This window comes from Protopterus annectens, chromosome 5.part0, assembly GCF_019279795.1.
Source record: "Protopterus annectens isolate FY-2018-M chromosome 5.part0, PAN1.0, whole genome shotgun sequence".
NCBI classification, from domain to species: Eukaryota; Metazoa; Chordata; order Ceratodontiformes; family Protopteridae; genus Protopterus; species Protopterus annectens.
Window position 1 is genome coordinate 354,602,517 of NC_056735.1, and position 17,538 is coordinate 354,620,054.

The 17,538-nt window shown below is 39.1% G+C and overlaps 1 protein-coding gene across 4 annotated transcripts in view; it reads right to left on the minus strand.

The window, feature by feature from the left end:
- Positions 1 to 17,538, minus strand: part of LOC122802629 — a 1,172,105-nt gene that overhangs the window by 220,304 nt on the left and 934,263 nt on the right. The gene's annotated exons all lie outside the window — the stretch shown is intronic.

The following is a 17,538-nucleotide window of genomic DNA, read 5'->3' on the forward strand; positions in this document are numbered from 1 at the left end:
GAAAATTTTAATGCAAAACAAATGCATTGCTCACTCTATACAGAAAGAAAGGTGCTAAGTCACAAATGAGTAACAGGATCACTGCAACATAAGCTGCGCTTGAGTGAAGAGTAAGGAGTCCAAACAGAGTTGTAAATATGAAAACAGGCAGTGTTGTATGGCAGGGTACAACCAAAGCAAAGAAATATATTTGTAACACATACAGCAATACAGTGACATTCCCACTATACACTGTTTCCAATATACGACTGGAACAGCAGCTTAAGGACTTCAAAATTAAGTCCAGGAAGCCCATGTGTATGTTTCAGACCAAAATCATTTACAACACAGACGTGTTAAAAGTCAAAAGCTAAGAAAGATCACAACCATCAGATGCAATACTCAAATTAGATGAATAATATTACAGCACTTATTAACACAAGTGTAATTTTGTTGGAGTTAATGAGTAATGTTACAGCACTTATTAACACAGGTGTAATTCTTTTGGAGGTAGCAGATTAGAGACAGACACAGCTGAGTTTTTGATCTGGCATTTTTTCCTGTTTCAATGCTTTGCAGGCACATATACAAAGGTATTTGACAGATGTTAAAAAGTGAACTTTCTTTCAAAGGTTACTCAGTTCTTGGTATGTGGCATTGTATGCTTTGTTCCCTTTCTTATTTCAAAAGCACTGCTTTCCAAACATAAGACAGACGCAGGAATGAAGTTATATTCTGGAACTTAGATTTAACTAATTAATGTGCTTTGGTTATTAAATAATGTTACATTTTATATTTGAAACTTGATCAGCTTTTTCCCAGTAGTAGCTGAACATAATCTGAAAATTAATTTACTACTGTTACTCTGTTCTCTTTTCATTTCCATCTAAAGTCAGTTTCTCAAGATTTCAAACTGTCAATTAGCAAGAGACAAGATTAAAATATACAACAGAAAAAAATTCTTAGGGAGGTATTCATTCACTGTTTAGCACAGAAAACCAAATGGTAAAGATGAACATTTTGAAAAAGTAATGAAGACAGGTGTAGGGATGGATTTACTCCAGAATCATACTTGTGTTCTGTATGAAATGTTTTTTAATGTATAAAAACTGAGTTCAGATCTGAATAATTAAATATACAAAAGGTGACATCAGTTTATGGGATATACAGAAATAGTGAACTGCATATAAAATCCATGTCATACTTTTTGATTTCATAAGTAATGTGCTTTGTAAAATCAAACCTTCATACATAGTACAGGTAACAAATGATAGACAGGAGTTGCATAACCTCAGTGGAAGGTTACCCCCAAACTATACACTACAGTCATTTTTTTTTACAAATCACTTTAAACAGAAATGTAACATTTTAGGTTATAGGAAGAAAGACAGAAAGATAGTTTGGTGAATGAACATTGTTTTTAGTTTCTTCAACATAGTCTGCAAATGTCCAAATTTGTGCAATTTTCATTTGCCTGCTCAGCCCTCCTGGCTACATAATATAGACCAAACGACAGAAAGATAGTTTGGTGAATGAACATTGTTTTTAGTTTCTTCAACATAGTCTGCAAATGTCCAAATTTGTGCAATTTTCATTTGCCTGCTCAGCCCTCCTGGCTACATAATATAGACCAAACTCTTCTCCACTATCATCTTCTATAACGCCTGCTCAGCCCTCCTGGCTACATAATATAGACCAAAATCTTGTCCACTATCATCTTCTATAACAACTCCAAGTAAAGCCTTATCTTGTCTTGTCATTTGCCATAACAAATGAATACTTCTCACCAATCCAGTATTTAATTTGCTTTCAATATTTTAAAAAACTTAACAATGTTCAACAGCAATTTATGTATGAAATAATTTTTCTACAAAATAAAAATATATATACAAATACTGTTCATTAGGGGAAAAATCTTTATTATAGTGTCATTGTTCTACTATCTCAGCTATATGTTTTTTTTATAGGCTCACTAAAATCAGCACTTCTCATAAAATACTTCCAATTATCCACTCACAAAACAGAGAGAAAAAAAGAAATGTACAAATTAAAGGTATACTGAAAAATTCTATTATATTTAATACAAGAAAGAATTTTCAGTTTAACTCTCTCATTAAACCTTTTCATATTATACTTAAACTTTAACAGAGATGAGGAAGGTTCCTCTTCTAGTGTCTACGTTTTTGTCTGTAAAATTACATTTCTGTTTAGCCAACAATTATTTCAAATTTGATGGGATACTGAAAGGTATGTGATAGATATGAGGGCATATTTTGCCCCATATATGCAAATATAACTATGGGGTAGTAGAAGAAAGAATAATTATATCGCCTCAGATTTTTTTTAACTACGCTGTAGTTTATTATTTATTTACTGACAGTTAATTACTGAGAAAGTCCGACTGGGTAGAAGCCCGTTTTCAGCGGAGGCCCGAGGAGAAAAGCTCCAAATTATTACAAAACATTTTAAGAACAATACTTTTGCAATCTTCAAAAATAAAACAGAAACATCTGCCGTTTAAGTAATTAAAACAAATTAAATATAATATAAAAACATTGGTTAAGAATCAATACAAGGTATATAACAATTATTTAATATTTAGAGAAAATGTAGACAGTTCTAGAGAAATTAAAGTTAAGTTAATCTAATATAAATAGGAAATGCAATATAAAGTGACGGAAAAACGGGCTTATGGTAGATTTAGAGAGAAAGTCAGGGAAGAGAATTGGACAGCAGTAAGGAAGTAAGTGAAGAAGGGAGAGTAAGGCGGTATAATGAATGAAAAGGTACTTGTTCACATTTAGGCATATAGTTTATCCTGGTTTTGAGCAAGAACAGAGTTAGATTTAACTAGGAAGTCTTTCAGAGTGTTTTTTAAAGTTGGGAGGGAGGGTACAGACCTGACGGATACAGGTAAGGAGTTCCAAGCCTCAGCAACCTTGTATGAGTACAGACAATGCCCAGCAGATTTGCTAGGTCTGTAGACAAACAAGAGTATTTGGTCACTGGGGTGAAATGACACACTGGGAACATAGCTGTGTAGAATTTTTTTTAGTGCTGGACAGGGAGATGGATGCTGGATAATTTTATAGGTGGTAAGAAGGTGTGTATATGTTAGTTGATGTTACAGTTCTAACCGATTTAGGCTTTTCAGTTCTATACAGTAGTGGGTTCTGAAAGGGCTATGTGCTGCAAATTTAGCAACTTTGTTATAGCATTGTTCAAGTTTTAATTTTAGTGAAGCCTGGAGGTTAGTAAGGATGGGAAAGCCATAAAGAAGAGTGGGGAGGAGATAAGTAGTGGCAAGTGTAGTTTTAGTTGAGAAAGTTTTTCGCTTTGTAAAGCATCTCTAGTTTTTGATGATTTTTTTAATGCAATTTCGTACACGTAAGTCGACTGTAAGATTATCATGCACTATCAATCCTAATAGTTTGCTATGAGACGTGACTTCAATGGTTATATTATCATGAGAGAGGACTTTAAATTTAGTTTTTTTCTTGAGAGAGGGATTTGGGGAGAGAAAAGTAGTAGTTTGGCTTCTTTTGGGCTGGGCACGAGTTGTGAGTTACAAGGCCATGTTTCAGTGGCTGTTAAAGCTTCCTGAGTAATTTTTTGGAGGTGTACCATCTTGTCAGATGTGCAAATGAGAGTGGAATTATCTGCATATTATTTTATAGTGGCCTGCTCTGTGGAAGTATAGAGGGTGTTGGTGAAAATGTTAAAGAGTAGGGGACCACAGACAGAGCCTTGTGGTACACTGGTGGTAACTAGGAGGTAAGGAGAGAGAGACTGATGATCTTTTTTTTGTTGTTAACAGTTTGCAAGACTTACAAGGTTTCTTTAGTTCTTCTACTAGTATTTCTTATTTGCATATTAATTTAGTGAGGGACAGTGTAGATTAATATATTCACAGTTCTAGAGAAAAGAAATTGCAGCAGATACTTTTTTGCATGGCAGCAGCTTTCATTCTGTACAGCTTTTAAAAGGTAACCATTTAAAATATCGGGCCCCACTAAAGCAAGTCCTAAAGCATGGAGACTGAATGGCTGAAAAAATGGACTTATAAGTCTGAGAAGGCCATTTTCTAGAAAATTACCTTTTCTTCAAGGTATGGTAATCTCAGAGCTGGAATATATAAGTTCAGGGGTGCAAGGGCCTTGCTTCCTGAAAAAAATAATTTTATAGAAAAACAGCATTTTTGGAGATTCACTTTTGTCCAGAAGTTTCAATCTTTTTTGTGAGTGTGTCGGCACTCAGCATTGCAGAGCTCACTGCAGTAGTTCACCACAGTTTGCAGATTTTCTTTTGGAATATGAAACCTGGAAATGAATCTGCTCTGAAGAAGATCCAGCTGAAGCCCACAAAATTTCCGACATAATTCACTGGATGTTATTAGGCTGTTTAGCACTGGACTGTAGTCTGGACAAAAGCAGAATGAGGTTAGAGCACAGTAGGAATTAACACTACCATACTGACTTGATGTGTCACAGCTGGACTGAGCAGCACAGGAACTAAAAATGCATGATACTGACAACACAAGTGCAGAAAAACAGCTATAATCGTTTAAGCAACAATACTGAATTGGTAGGGTGTGACCTAAGACTTCTCAGGTAAACGTGTTTTTTTTTTTTTTTACCAGACTGGTGGCAGAGTACATTCTGGAAAGGAAAGATAGACTTCTGCTTCTTTGCAGCAGCCATTAACCAGTACCTGATGAGACAAATTAATTTTTTATTTGAAGAAAAAGATTTGCTTAATATATAATAAAATTGCTAACAACATGAAAGTTGTGATACAAGCGAAGTACGTAATTGATCATGTTTATGTGCTGGCATTCCTTTGGCTAAGCTACTGCTTTAAGATGGTCTAGCCCTCTTTTACACAAGGGGAATTCTGCTTTCAGCCTGACCCCTAATTCATTAATGTCAAACATCCAAGTCATATGTTCATTTACACTTTGTGACTTTCTGTATTGTTTTTACCTGTCACAGCCAGCAATTCCACGAAGAAAAACACATCTACCAATCTTCAATTTAGAAAGGCAATAATATTAAAATAGATTCTTAATGTATAAATGTTAATACAAATGTAAGGTGGCAACATAAAGCTACATAATATCTAGTACTGTTACCTTCAGTTCTAGGGAGCCATTAATAGAATCACTGACCAAGACAGATACACGCAAAAAGAACAATAGTTACTGTAAATAGTTATTCGGATAGGCAGTTTGTGTCACCCCACACTTTCTTATTTAGTTTAAAACTTAACAGCATTTGAAAAACTGCTCTTAGCCTTATATATTTCTAAACTTTCTAAATGTGAAGGCAATAGAACTAGGTAAGTATTTTATGCTGTCATCTTATTTATTTGTTTGTGTATTGATTTATTTATTTGCAGTTGTTTACTGAGATAATCCAGCTAGACACATTCCTCTTTTAGTGAAGGCTAGGGAAAAAAGTTACACACACAGAAAAATATATAAAAACCTAAGTTAGTAATCAGGCAATTTTAAAATATTTGTCCAAACAGAATTATAAAAAGAATATTGGAAACAATCATCTGATATAACTTATGCTTATTTTTCTTCTAATACAGTTTACAAATTACTGTGAAATATTTGTCTGAATACAATGCGCAAAAATGGGTTTGCAATACCATCCATTTGAAAGAAGACAGATTTAATAAAACTGAAAGAGAAATGTAGTTTGCCTTGTAGATGCATATATCACTGGGTATTTTGTGTTTAATTAAGAAGGTAGGTGTGGGGTGAGGGGTGTAGGAAGTACAGGGGAAAAGTTAGTATATAAGTGCCTGGCTAGGGGAAGACTTGTTTCCTTTGGCATTACATTTGAGATTTTTCAATTCATAGTGTCACAGGTGAATGGTTGGTGCAGAGTTCTTAGGTCCTAGATATTTGACTGCCATTTGCAGGTAAGTTTGGTTCTTGTTTTGGGGTAGGTATGGTCTTTAATTTGTAGCATCACTCAATGCTAGGTATGGAAGGGGTAGAATTTGTTAAGGAAAGATGGGGGAGGTTGGTAAAGCTTGGGAGCTAGCTACGACATTTTGATTCATTTATTAATTTTGATTAATTTATTATTATTGGTTATTAAATGTAAGGCACACTGTGCTAAACATTCATTTTAAATAAGTGTTGTGGGTGATATTTAGTTTAAATCAGAGCTTTGAGCACAGCAGAGAGATTAGTACATGCAAGTGTTTTAATGCTGGCTGATAAGACCGTCATGTAGTTGGGTATTTGATACCTTGAAATAAATTTTCTGGTGTGTGGATGTCCTTGAGGTTGTTTGGTACATTGTAGCGTTACGTTTATGTGATGCACGGGATGTTGCATAATTGCTGAGTGCTAGAGGTGCTTGGTTATTGTGCAGTTGTTTTAGGTAATAAATAATTAAAATAAACTTATGGATAAATGGGCAAACTTTGTTGGGGTTGCTTGCACTAATAGTGATTTGGGGATGGGTGATAGGATTAAAGTAATAGTAGGCTGCAGTCATGGTCGGTGTCCTGTATAAAGAGAAAAAAAATATATATGTGTGTGTGTGTGTGTGTGTGTGTGTGTGTGTGTGTAGACATATATATATATATATATATATATATATATATATATATATATATATATATATATGGGTCTACTCTGGAATTTCAAAATTTCACAATCCCGACGTTCTAAATACTGATGTTCAAAACCTCGGAATTGTGAAGTCTCGAAACCTATAAGTGGAGACCTCCATACAGTACATAACAGTAACATTACCATTCTCTTCATTGCAGTGCGATCTCAGAGTTCATATACTTACGTTGCAGGGGGTGTGGGGGTGCAGGGGGGCTTGCCCCCCCCTGCAAAATCATCTTTTTTGATGTATTCTTGATTTTGTTTATTTATTTTTTTTTTTTGTTATTTCGAGATTTCACAATCTCAATGTTCTGAGCGTCGGTATTTAGAACATCGGGAATATCAGTAGATTAGAGATATGAGCTGTAGTTCCTTTGGTACAAGGTTGATACTTTTTACTCATTCAGAGTGGTAGCTGTGTAACACAGTTATTATACATATTAAGTGCCAAATTTAAATGCTATGGTTTAATTGATGTTGATGATACAGGAATGAGCTGTTGCTTTATATAATATAAAATGGCTGTGTCTATGATCTGTCTCGTAAATCTCACTTTTGTACAAAAGATGGCCCTTGTTTTATAGTTGAGAGGGGCTATCATGTTAGTTGGGAAACAGACGTGTAAAAGGAGGCACTCAGATATTTTTATATATTGTAAGGTTGTAATAGACGCGCGCGCACACACACACACACACACACACACACACACACACACACACACACACACACACACACACTCTAACGCGCAAGTATATTGATACACATAGAAAGGCTTGGAAGACAAGATTAGGGTCAACATTATAATATGTACATATGTTATTATATGTCCAATAATATACTGAAGTTTGTGAAGAGCCCATGGCTTTACAGTTTCTGAGGGGATAATGGACACGGGATACTAGTAAAGGGGGTGGATAACAGGGTCAGATGGTCATTTTGTTCACTGCTCCTGTCATACAGGGAGTTTCTTTAAGAAGGTTGATGGTTAACATGAGTGGCTCGGTTATGTCAGTAAAGAGACAGTGAAGCTGGCGTCGGGGGGGGGGGGGGTGACAAGGATGAATTTGTGATTTGCCTGCATTTGCTTTAATTGGTCTGTTTTTATTCTGGTTTTAGGACAGTGCAGGTGGTAGACTTTAGTCAAAAATGGCAGGAGATAATCATGCAGGTGGAGGATTGTTCCAAGCAGTGCATAATCAAGAATGCATATTGCAGGAGGCTGTCCAGGCTAAGACGTCAAGAGGCAGACAGGAAAGGAGAAGCCACATGGATCAACCAGTAACAGAAGCCTCAGGCAGCAAAAGCCATGAGAACTAAGAGGTCACAAAGGCAAGTAGTTGCCCCAGCTTCGATGATGCACTAACAAGTGACGGGTAATGATGGTGATGTTCATTTAGGTCAAGGGGAGAGTCCATATAATGTCAGACGATGACATGTTTATGTTGTGTGAGATTTGAACAGTTTGCTTGGGGGTGGAAGGTCAAGCAGTGGGACTGGGTACAGACAGTATAGTTTTGGAGGATGACAGAGGAATGGAGGTTGCACCAGGTCATATAGTGGGGTACAGAGACTTCCTTCTTTTGTCTGAAGTGGAGGTACTGGGTAAGGCAGGGCAGTCAGGAGATGCAAGTGTTCAGTTGAGTTGGTAGTCACCCTAAACTGGTGGCTTGGCTAAATAAAGCATTTTTCATCACCGTGCATTATTCTGAAGGTGGTGAAAAGAAAGGATTTTCCACAGAGATTTTGTTGAGGACTTTCACCTGATAGATGCTGATGGAGCACAGAGAGTGGCCGAGGCAGAGGCTCCAGAGGTTAAACACCTCACGGCAGCATTGGCAGCTTTGGAAAAAAAAGAGGTGTAGGCAGGTACTGGCTGAGGATGTGGGAGGATCTTAGGCTTTGTGTACTGTATGGCCATCATTTTGGAAAAAGACCTGCAGCAGGTGCTGCTGTTTCATTTATACTTTTTGACTACTGGGAAAGCCCAATGGTTTTATGGTGGAAACACATGGCTAAGGTATGACCAACGTTTCTGCAAACTGAAGGCAGTTAATGAGTCTTTGGTATGGGAGAGCAGGCATCCAGATGGGTGGGGACTATGCAGGACAGGTCAGGAGGTATAGTTAAGGAAGCTGTTGAAGGGGTTATATGCAAGGCTAAATCTTGTTGGGCATTTAATGTGGATAAGCGCATGTAGTCTACATTGCCTAGGTGTAGGTTTCTGTATATATATAATCACTGCAGGGTTAAGCATCTTGGAATCAAGTGTTGGAAGAAGAAGCATGTGTTACGATTTGCAGTGGGTGGAAATGTTAGGCTGGGGAATAGCAGGAATGTAGGAAGTAAAAGTAGAGGAGTTCAAGGGGGTGGTAGACCCTTTCATGCCAGAGTCAGTAGCTTGGCTAGGCTATGTACATTTTAATGCAAAGAGGTTGGGGTCATTCTTGGAAGCTAAGCACTTAGGATGGTGGCACAGGAGATGTGGGTTTACATCCAAGGTTAGTGGTTCAAGTAAAGTTTGTAATAATTTGAAATCTGTTAAAGGTAAGGAAGGTTCAGACTTTGCTGGACAGACAGGCTCCTTTAATGCCACTCCATTTGAGTTATTTTGAGTAGCTCTGCTAGGTTTTAGTACCCCAAAAAACTCCAGGGGAGTATCACCTCATATCACATCATACATCATTTCTCATTCCCTGAGGGGTCCGAATGTAAAGATAAGTCAGCAAGTAAAGGGGAGTATTATTGCTGAAACTGAATTCATCCTCAAGTCTTGGTGAGTACCTTCGCGAGGTGGATCCTCTTTTTCACAAAATCTCACCAAGACAACACTGATATACAGACTGTATTTTTATAGCATATATCATGGACAGAAGTAGGTTAAACATGCACAAGACCCAGGATAAAAAAGTGCCCAATCCTGGTAGGCACACTGGTACCAAGACTGGAAAAGATGACAGAGAGAATCTTCAAAATACGGAAACATTCCTACAATGGGGCCAGGCCAGGCCCAGGGGGAGGATGGCCCCCCTGTTGTAGAAGGAAGTAGTAGTCCACAAAAATCATAAAAACTGATAGGCCAAAGAAGAACCATAAAAAAATAAAGTGGACTGTTCAGGATAAGAAAGAAATTATATATGTTACTATTTTGCAAAAAGCCCAGAATTTCCAGACACATGATATAAACCCATTTTTCTCCCTTCTAACAATTCTCTACAGTATTTTCTAGAATACCTTCCTCCCCTCTTTCTCCCTAAACTGCCAGACTCGACCCGCAGACTATATTCCATCTTTTCTGGTGACATTCATCCCATCCCAGAACCCCAAACTCCACTTTCATCTCAACAATGCAACTCTCCTAAACTTCTCCACTTAACCTCTTTAAACTTCCAAAGCATTTGTAACAAAATTTCCAAGTTCCATGCCTGGCTTACCTAAAACAGAACTCATATCCTAGCTGCTACTGAAACTTGGTTAAAACCTTCCATTCACAACTCTAAATTTCTTCCTCCCAATTTCAATGTAATTCGGACAGATTTACCCCAATACTCTCAATATTGCCCCTTTTACTGATTCCATTCCACATTGTCAAAATTCTGAGATCCTAATCTCATTCCTAGACATCAATAATTCAAAAAAAAAAAAAAAAAAAAAAATTTGCATAATAGTCAAATACATTCCCCCAGGAAACAACATCCCAGTTTTAGAAGACATACTTTCCTGGGTCTCCTCTACTATAAAAAATGAAACTTGTTATTTTAGGTGACACGAACATTGACTGAGCTTCTTCTTCCTACAATCAATCTCCTTCTAGCATAAATTTATTCCATTTTATACAACTAATCAATACAAACACTAGATTTAACTATAAAACTGATAAAGGCTCAATACTAGACTGAATCTTGGTCTCAGACCCTTCCAAATACCCTATTGTCTGACACTTTGGCAAACTCCCTTAGTGACCACCTCCCAGCCTTCACTATTCAAAACTTCTCATCCCTACCAAAAGTCCATAATATCAAGATAATACAAGACCTATCTAAATTTTGCCCTCAGACCTTCAATAGTATCCTAAGTAGCTACAATTGCAACTGTCTTATAACTCTTCCTCTAGATGATGCCCTCCTTTACTTCTATAATTCCTTTCTAAATATCTTTCACAGCTTAGCTCCTACCAGATCCACGAGAATTAAATCCAACCATGCCCCTTGGCTACCTCAATCTACCAGAGAAATTATGAAAAACAGGGACAAAGCCTGGAAATGCCAGCTTAAATCCCAAAATCCTTCTAACCCTATCCATATAAACAGCTTTGAAACCAAGCCAAAAAACGTATCTGCTAAGATAAGCAATAATACTTCTGGAATTAACAAACAAACAGGAAAAATAATTCTAAACTTTTCTGGTCTTCTATTAATAATCTCTTAAAATCCAGCACCAGATCTAATCCATCCCTATACCCTAACATGCCAACTGACCTTACCACCTCTAAATTCAACTCCTACTTCATTGATACTATAGTCAATCTTACGACCTCCTCCTCAGACCTACCATCTCTTTATAGCATCCCTTTATCCAACTCCCTTCCTCCGCCACTACATAATCTCTCCAGCCCAAATATCACTATTCAAAACTGTAGCAAGGAACCTCACCAATCAGAATTCAATCTTTCCCCTATCTCCACATCCTCCATAAAAAAACTTGTTCAGAACCTAAAGCTCTGTTCTAATTCTGCTGACAATATTCCAGCTAAATTCCTTAAGATTGCTGCTGATTCAGTAGCCTACCCAATAAGCTTCCTTATCAGAAAGTCCATCTAGGAATCCCACGTCCCCTTGCCTTTGGAAAAAAAAGCTATAATCCTCCCACTTCATAAAGGTGGCCCATCCTCTGATATCTCATACTTTCAACCCATTGCTATTCTATCCTCTATATCAAAGATTCTGGAAAAATGTGTCCAAAAACAACTCATCCATTACCTTCTAAATAACAACATCCCCTCCCCAACCCATGTCATGGATTCCATCCAGGACATAGTACATTTTCTGCCCTGATCTCCTTCCTAGATATAATCAACAAAGCCTCCCTTATTTTGATCAGTACCTTCGGAATAAGAGGCAGAGGAGGGAATGCGTAAACAAAGAGGGTGTTCCAGGGGAAGGTCAAGGCATCCATCTTCCCTGCTAGATGGTGATACTCCCTGGTACAGAATTTTTTCAGCTGATGGTTGAGATGCGAAGCAAAGACATCCACCTCCAGATTCCCCCACACCCAAGTGATTTGTAAAAAGATTTTTCTGTGGAGCTGCCATTCGTGGGGGGTCCAATAAGTTTCTGCTAAGTGGTCTGGCAGGGCGTTGTTGAGCTCTGGTAGGTATTGGGTTATCAGGTGTAGTCCCATGGAAGAAGCTGTCAGCCAAAGATTCATGGCTAGCCTGCACAGAGGGTAATATTGGATCCCTCCCTGTTTGTTGATGCACCACATTACTGTGGTGTTGTCTGTTTTGATAAGGAGAACCCCTGGCTTGAGATGGGGTTTGAAGGATGTCAGAGCCTTTTGTACTGCCATCATTTCCTTCTGGTTGATGTGTAAGGGAAGGTGCAGGGCATCACAAAGACCTTGGGTGCACCTGCCTTCTAGGTGAGCGCCCCAAGTAATGTCTGAGGTGTCGGTAGTAATGGTCTGCCCGGTTGGGTGGAGGGTGAAGGAAAGACCCTTGTTCTGGGCACAGGCCCCTGCCCACCAGAGAAACTCGGCCCTTATACAGGGGATCATAGGTAGAGTGGTCTCTAGAGGTTGAGAGTGCTGACACCAAAGGTTCTTTAGGTACCACTGAAGTTTTCTCATGTGAAGCCTGGTCAGAGGAATTAGAAGGATGCAAGATGCCATGTACTCCAAGGCTTGCAGGAACTTTCTCACAGTGAGGTGACTTCTGGAAGTCAGCTGGGTAAAATAGAGAGGCAGGAAGCTCTGCTTTTCTGGGGCTAGGAAGGCCATTTGGGATGCTGTGTCCAGCAGTGCTCCCAAGAAAATGATCTTCCTGGAGGGATTTTTACTTTGATTGTTTTTCTCACTGATGGTGTGTACCAGGAGGTTAGGAGGGTTTTGACAAAGAGGAGGTCCTTGAGGAGCTTTTCTTTGCAATCTGCCTGAATGAGGCAGTCGTCCAGATAAGGGTAAATTTGTATATTTTTATGTCTGCAAAAGGCTATGGCCAGGGCTAAGCATTTGGTGAATACCCTGGGAGCAGTAGATAAGCCAAAGGGTAGCACAGAGAACTGAAAGTGTTGTGAGCCTGCTCTGAAGCAAAGGAATTTCCTGCAGCTTCCCTTATGGGGATATGGAGGTAGGCATCTTTTAGATCTAGGGTAACTAACCAGATATTTTTTGTCAGCATAGGCAGCAGCTGCTGCAAAGTTAGCATTTTGAATTTGGGGACCACCAGGAAGGTGTTCAGAATGGGGCACCAACTGCCCTCTTTTTCTGGGAACAAGGAATAGTCTGGAATAAAAACCTTTCCCTGTTTGATCTGAAGGGACAGGTTCTACTGCCTCTTGGGATATGAGAGTTTGGATTTGTTTCAATGCCTCTGCCTACTGATTTGGAGTAAGTCTGGGCACCCTCTTGGAAATGAGAGTTTGTTGAAGGAGAATTTGTATCCCTGAAAAATGATCTTTAAGACCCATTGGTCCTTTGTTACAGAAAGCCAATTTTCTTTGCAGAGGGAGAGCCTTCCTCCTAGTATTTGGTGAGTGAAAAGAGGGCAGAGGGGGAGAGGGAGTCATTGAGAGTTTTTGCCATTGACGGATGGCTTAGAACTCCCTGCCTTTGGAGTGGAAGTGGTTCACTATTTAGTTCTCTGCTGTCCCTGGGATAGAAGTCTGGGTGGTCTGTCCCTGCGGGGTTTACCTTGCCCGTGTCTGTTAAGTGTAGGAAAGGACCAGTTGTTTGAGGAAAAATTCCTGCTGAACCTAGGAGGTTGTACCTGAAGGAAATCTTTTACTGTTTGCATAGATTTTGCTTTGTCTTCCATCTTTTTAAGCACCTCTTCTGCTTCTACTCCAAACAAGCGGTCCTTATCCAAGGGTGCATTAAGTAATTTAGATATGACATGATCAGGGAGAGGTTGTTCCGTCAACCATGCATGTCTCCTAATGACAGATCCTGACACTGCTGCCCTGCTTGAGGCTTCTAGGGCGTCACATCCACAGTGTAATGAGTGTTTAGCCACTTGACAAGTAGAGTGCAGTAAATCTGCTAACTCCTTCAAATTGGCAGTCAGGAAACATTAAAATCTTTTGTTTTAATAGTTCCAAAGTGTGCTGTTGATATTTTAACATGTGGAACTGACAGTTGAGTGCTCTGATAGCTAAGGTTGCAGAGGTGTATACTTTTTTTCCCCATCTCTCCAGAGCTCTGGAGTCCTTGCCAGAAGGGATAGGATTCTTTGCAGAACTAGCCTTAGCTCCTTTTGGTCCCTGTGTAATGACCTCCGGGTCTGCAGCAGGATTTCTGTACAGGTATTTGTGAGAATCCGGTACTCTGTATTACCTGTCAGGCTTTCTGGGAGCAGGTGGGACAGCGTCAGGAGTTAAGCTGGATTCATGGAAGACGTTATCAACCACTTCTAAGATTGGAGGGATGGCCAAGGGTCTGTGCTGGGGCAGGTCTAGAAACTCTCTTAGTCTTTTCTTAGACTGAAGGAAGTCCTGGGATTCCCAGTGGAAATGTTCGCTGAGGGTGTGAAGGGTTTCACCAAAGGCAAGATCTTCTGGTGGGGAGGCAGAAGGAATGCATTTCTCTGCATCTGAATCATCATAAGCAGCCAGAGGTTGTTGTTCTTCTTCAAAATCTGAATAATCAGAATCCTCAGAATCCTGTTCTGTCAGTATTTCAGGAGAAAGGTCTCTTTTCCTTTTAAAAGGTGTGGCCTGACTACCCCTGATAAGGGTGATAAGATCCTCCACCATTTTAAGCATTTGAGCTTGGGGTGGTGGAGCAGGAGTAAAATGTGAGTTTTCCTAGGAGTGGCCTTCTCTAGGCCTAAGACTTTCCATCGGTCTGAGAGAAACGGCAGTCAGAGAAGACGTTGTTTTTTTGTCTAGCTTTGGTAGTGCGAAAGACCTCCTCGGAAGCCACTGCCTGCATCGTGGCTCCGGATCCAACCAAGGCAGATTTCTGCGGCATACCGGACTTCAAAAGGGTCTCAGTAGAGGCCTGTGAAGGTATCTAACCAGGCATCAGGGGCTGCGAAGGCACCTCACTGAATTCCGGAGAACTGACGACCTGCTTAGTGGTAGAGTCATTGGAAGGCTTAGCCTTGTGTGGTTTGTCTCTATCTTTATCCTTACATTTTTTTTGGAATGTCTACAGATTGTTGGTTGACAGTCGCCATTTTGGAATGTGAAGATGAAAGATGAAAATACCTGGCTACAATAAGAGCTCTACGACGAATGGTTCTTGCATTAAAGAGGGCACAGAACCGGCAACAGGGGACATCGTCGTTTGGGCCTAAACAAGTGACATAGTATGAATGGAAGTCTCGGTGTGGTATTTGCTTTTCACAGGCAAGACAACTGTTAACTTTTTTGGACATCGGTTAGTGCAAGAAAAAAGGATCACCAATGGGGTACTTAGCTTTAGACGTTTTCAGCTGTAATTCAAACTCTGGTAGCGACCAACTGGCACACTTGCAAACTGCTTCTGCTATGGGCTCCACGGCAAAAAAAGACTGATGTAATAGCGTCGGCTGCCTTCCTTTATAGCACTGATGACTTGACGTCAGGCAGCAAGAGACAGAAGTCGACGCAGAAAAACATTGACTCTGGTATTCAGGCCAGCCGAGGGCTACCACAGCAGGGATAACCCACAGGTGATGACTGCAACAATGAAACAGGAAGAACATCTAGGGCTACTATACAAGTGTAACAGGTTTCTCCCCTTACCAACTAAACAAGCTGTTGCCCTCACCTACTTATTACCATCTTTAAACTATGGTGCACCATTGTTAATTAACTTGCAGTCTTCCCTGAAACTAAAACTAGAATCCTGCTACAACAAGACTGACAAATTCGCTGCATGCAGTCGCCATTCCTCCTATTATTGCATAGCCCTAAGGAAATTACTCATATAACTAACCACCTCACAAACTTATCCATAAACCATTAGACTGCCCTGCTCTTAGCTCCTTACTTGCCCCCTACTCCCCTCTTAGGCCTCTATGATCAGAACACCAACACTTACTCCAAATTTATAAACCAAAATTACCTGCAGGAAAACTCCTATAGTCCTGGATCATTGCCAGATTATGGAATAACCTCCTCTCCTCTATATGCAGTGAACAACGTCCCTCTAACTTCAAAACTGCCCTTCATAATTATCTCCTTTCTAACTGGACATGTAACTGCACTAATGCACCTCTTACTACCTATGAAGCCATTACTTATCTCTTTGTCTATAGCAGACTCAGCATTGTTTCTATGTTATCCAGCCACTCTAACTACCTTGTATTGACCCTACACTATCTAGCCTCTCTAACCACTCTATCTCTTGCTCTATATCTGTAATGGAAAATGTCTAATCAGAGTGTTTCTTAGCACTCTTATTGACTGAGAATATATTCATTTCCTCCTGTTACTAACCTTAATCTCTTTTGTAACTACTTTGAATTGCCTTTGATACTTTGTATTCCTTCTGTACTCATTTCTATCTTATCTTAAATTCAACTGCTACAGGTACAGATTCTGTAGCATTTGACTACCTTACTCTGGTGGAGTTTGCTCATTTTAATTTGCTCCTTGGGATACTCTGTATTTTTTCTGGGTTGTTTTTTTTTTTGTAAACATGTACTTAAATTGTTTTGTCCTGGAGCTTTTCTCCCCGGGCCGCTACTGAAAATGGGCTCTTTATGGCCCAGTGGACTTTCCCGGTAAACAAATGTCAATAAAAATAAATTAATTTACAAAACAATTGAGAGAGAAATAAGAGGAAAAAAATACTTCTACAAGAAAAACTGTCAGAATCTTCAAATAAAACTTTGCATTCATTAATACAACAGATTTGTGAAAAACAGTATCTAGATCAAGAAATTTTGAACTGTTTGGAAAAAGAAGCATCTGAGGAAGTGTGAAAATATAAACAACAACAAAACCTAGAGATTTTTGAAAAGTAGAAAAAGAAATATGGACATGGGAAAGAAAGTGAGATTTGATATGCTGCAATATTTATGCAAAGGAGAAAGCCAAATTAATCAATATAAAGTAGGCAGCTCCAAAGAAATTCTAAGAGAAATACAGGCTAAGGCATTCAGATATGGAAAATCTCACAATAAAAAAAGTTGTATCACAAAGAGGGAATGCAGAAAAGAAGATTAATAAAGTAGAAGTTAAAAAAATAGAAGTTGAAGTTATGGAGTGCCTGTGAAGTGAAGAATTTGGTGTAGAAGATCTAACACATGTTACATCACAGCATAATGGAGTGACTCCCCAAAGTAAGGAGAAGCAGGAAGATCAGGAGAGATCTGAAGAGAAAATATTGACATGGGAAAGAAAAAGAGATTTACTATGGTGCAATATTTATGCAATGGAGAAAGCAAAACTAACCAATACAAAGAGAGCAGCACCAAAGATATTTGAAGAGAAATATAGGCAAAGGAATCCAGACATGGAAAACTTTACAATACAAAAAATAAGATGACACAGAGGAATGCACAAAAGGAGATTAGCAATGGAGAAGTTAAAGAAATAGAGACTGAGGTTATGGAGTATCTCCGAAGTGAAGGATTCAGTGTAGAAAATCTAACTCAGAAAGCAGCACAACAGGATACAGCAATGTATATCCATATTAAGGGGAAACCAGTGGAACGGGAAGTAATTGGTCAGGTGTCATATGAAGATATTTGGAAACCAGTATAAAACATTAAATTG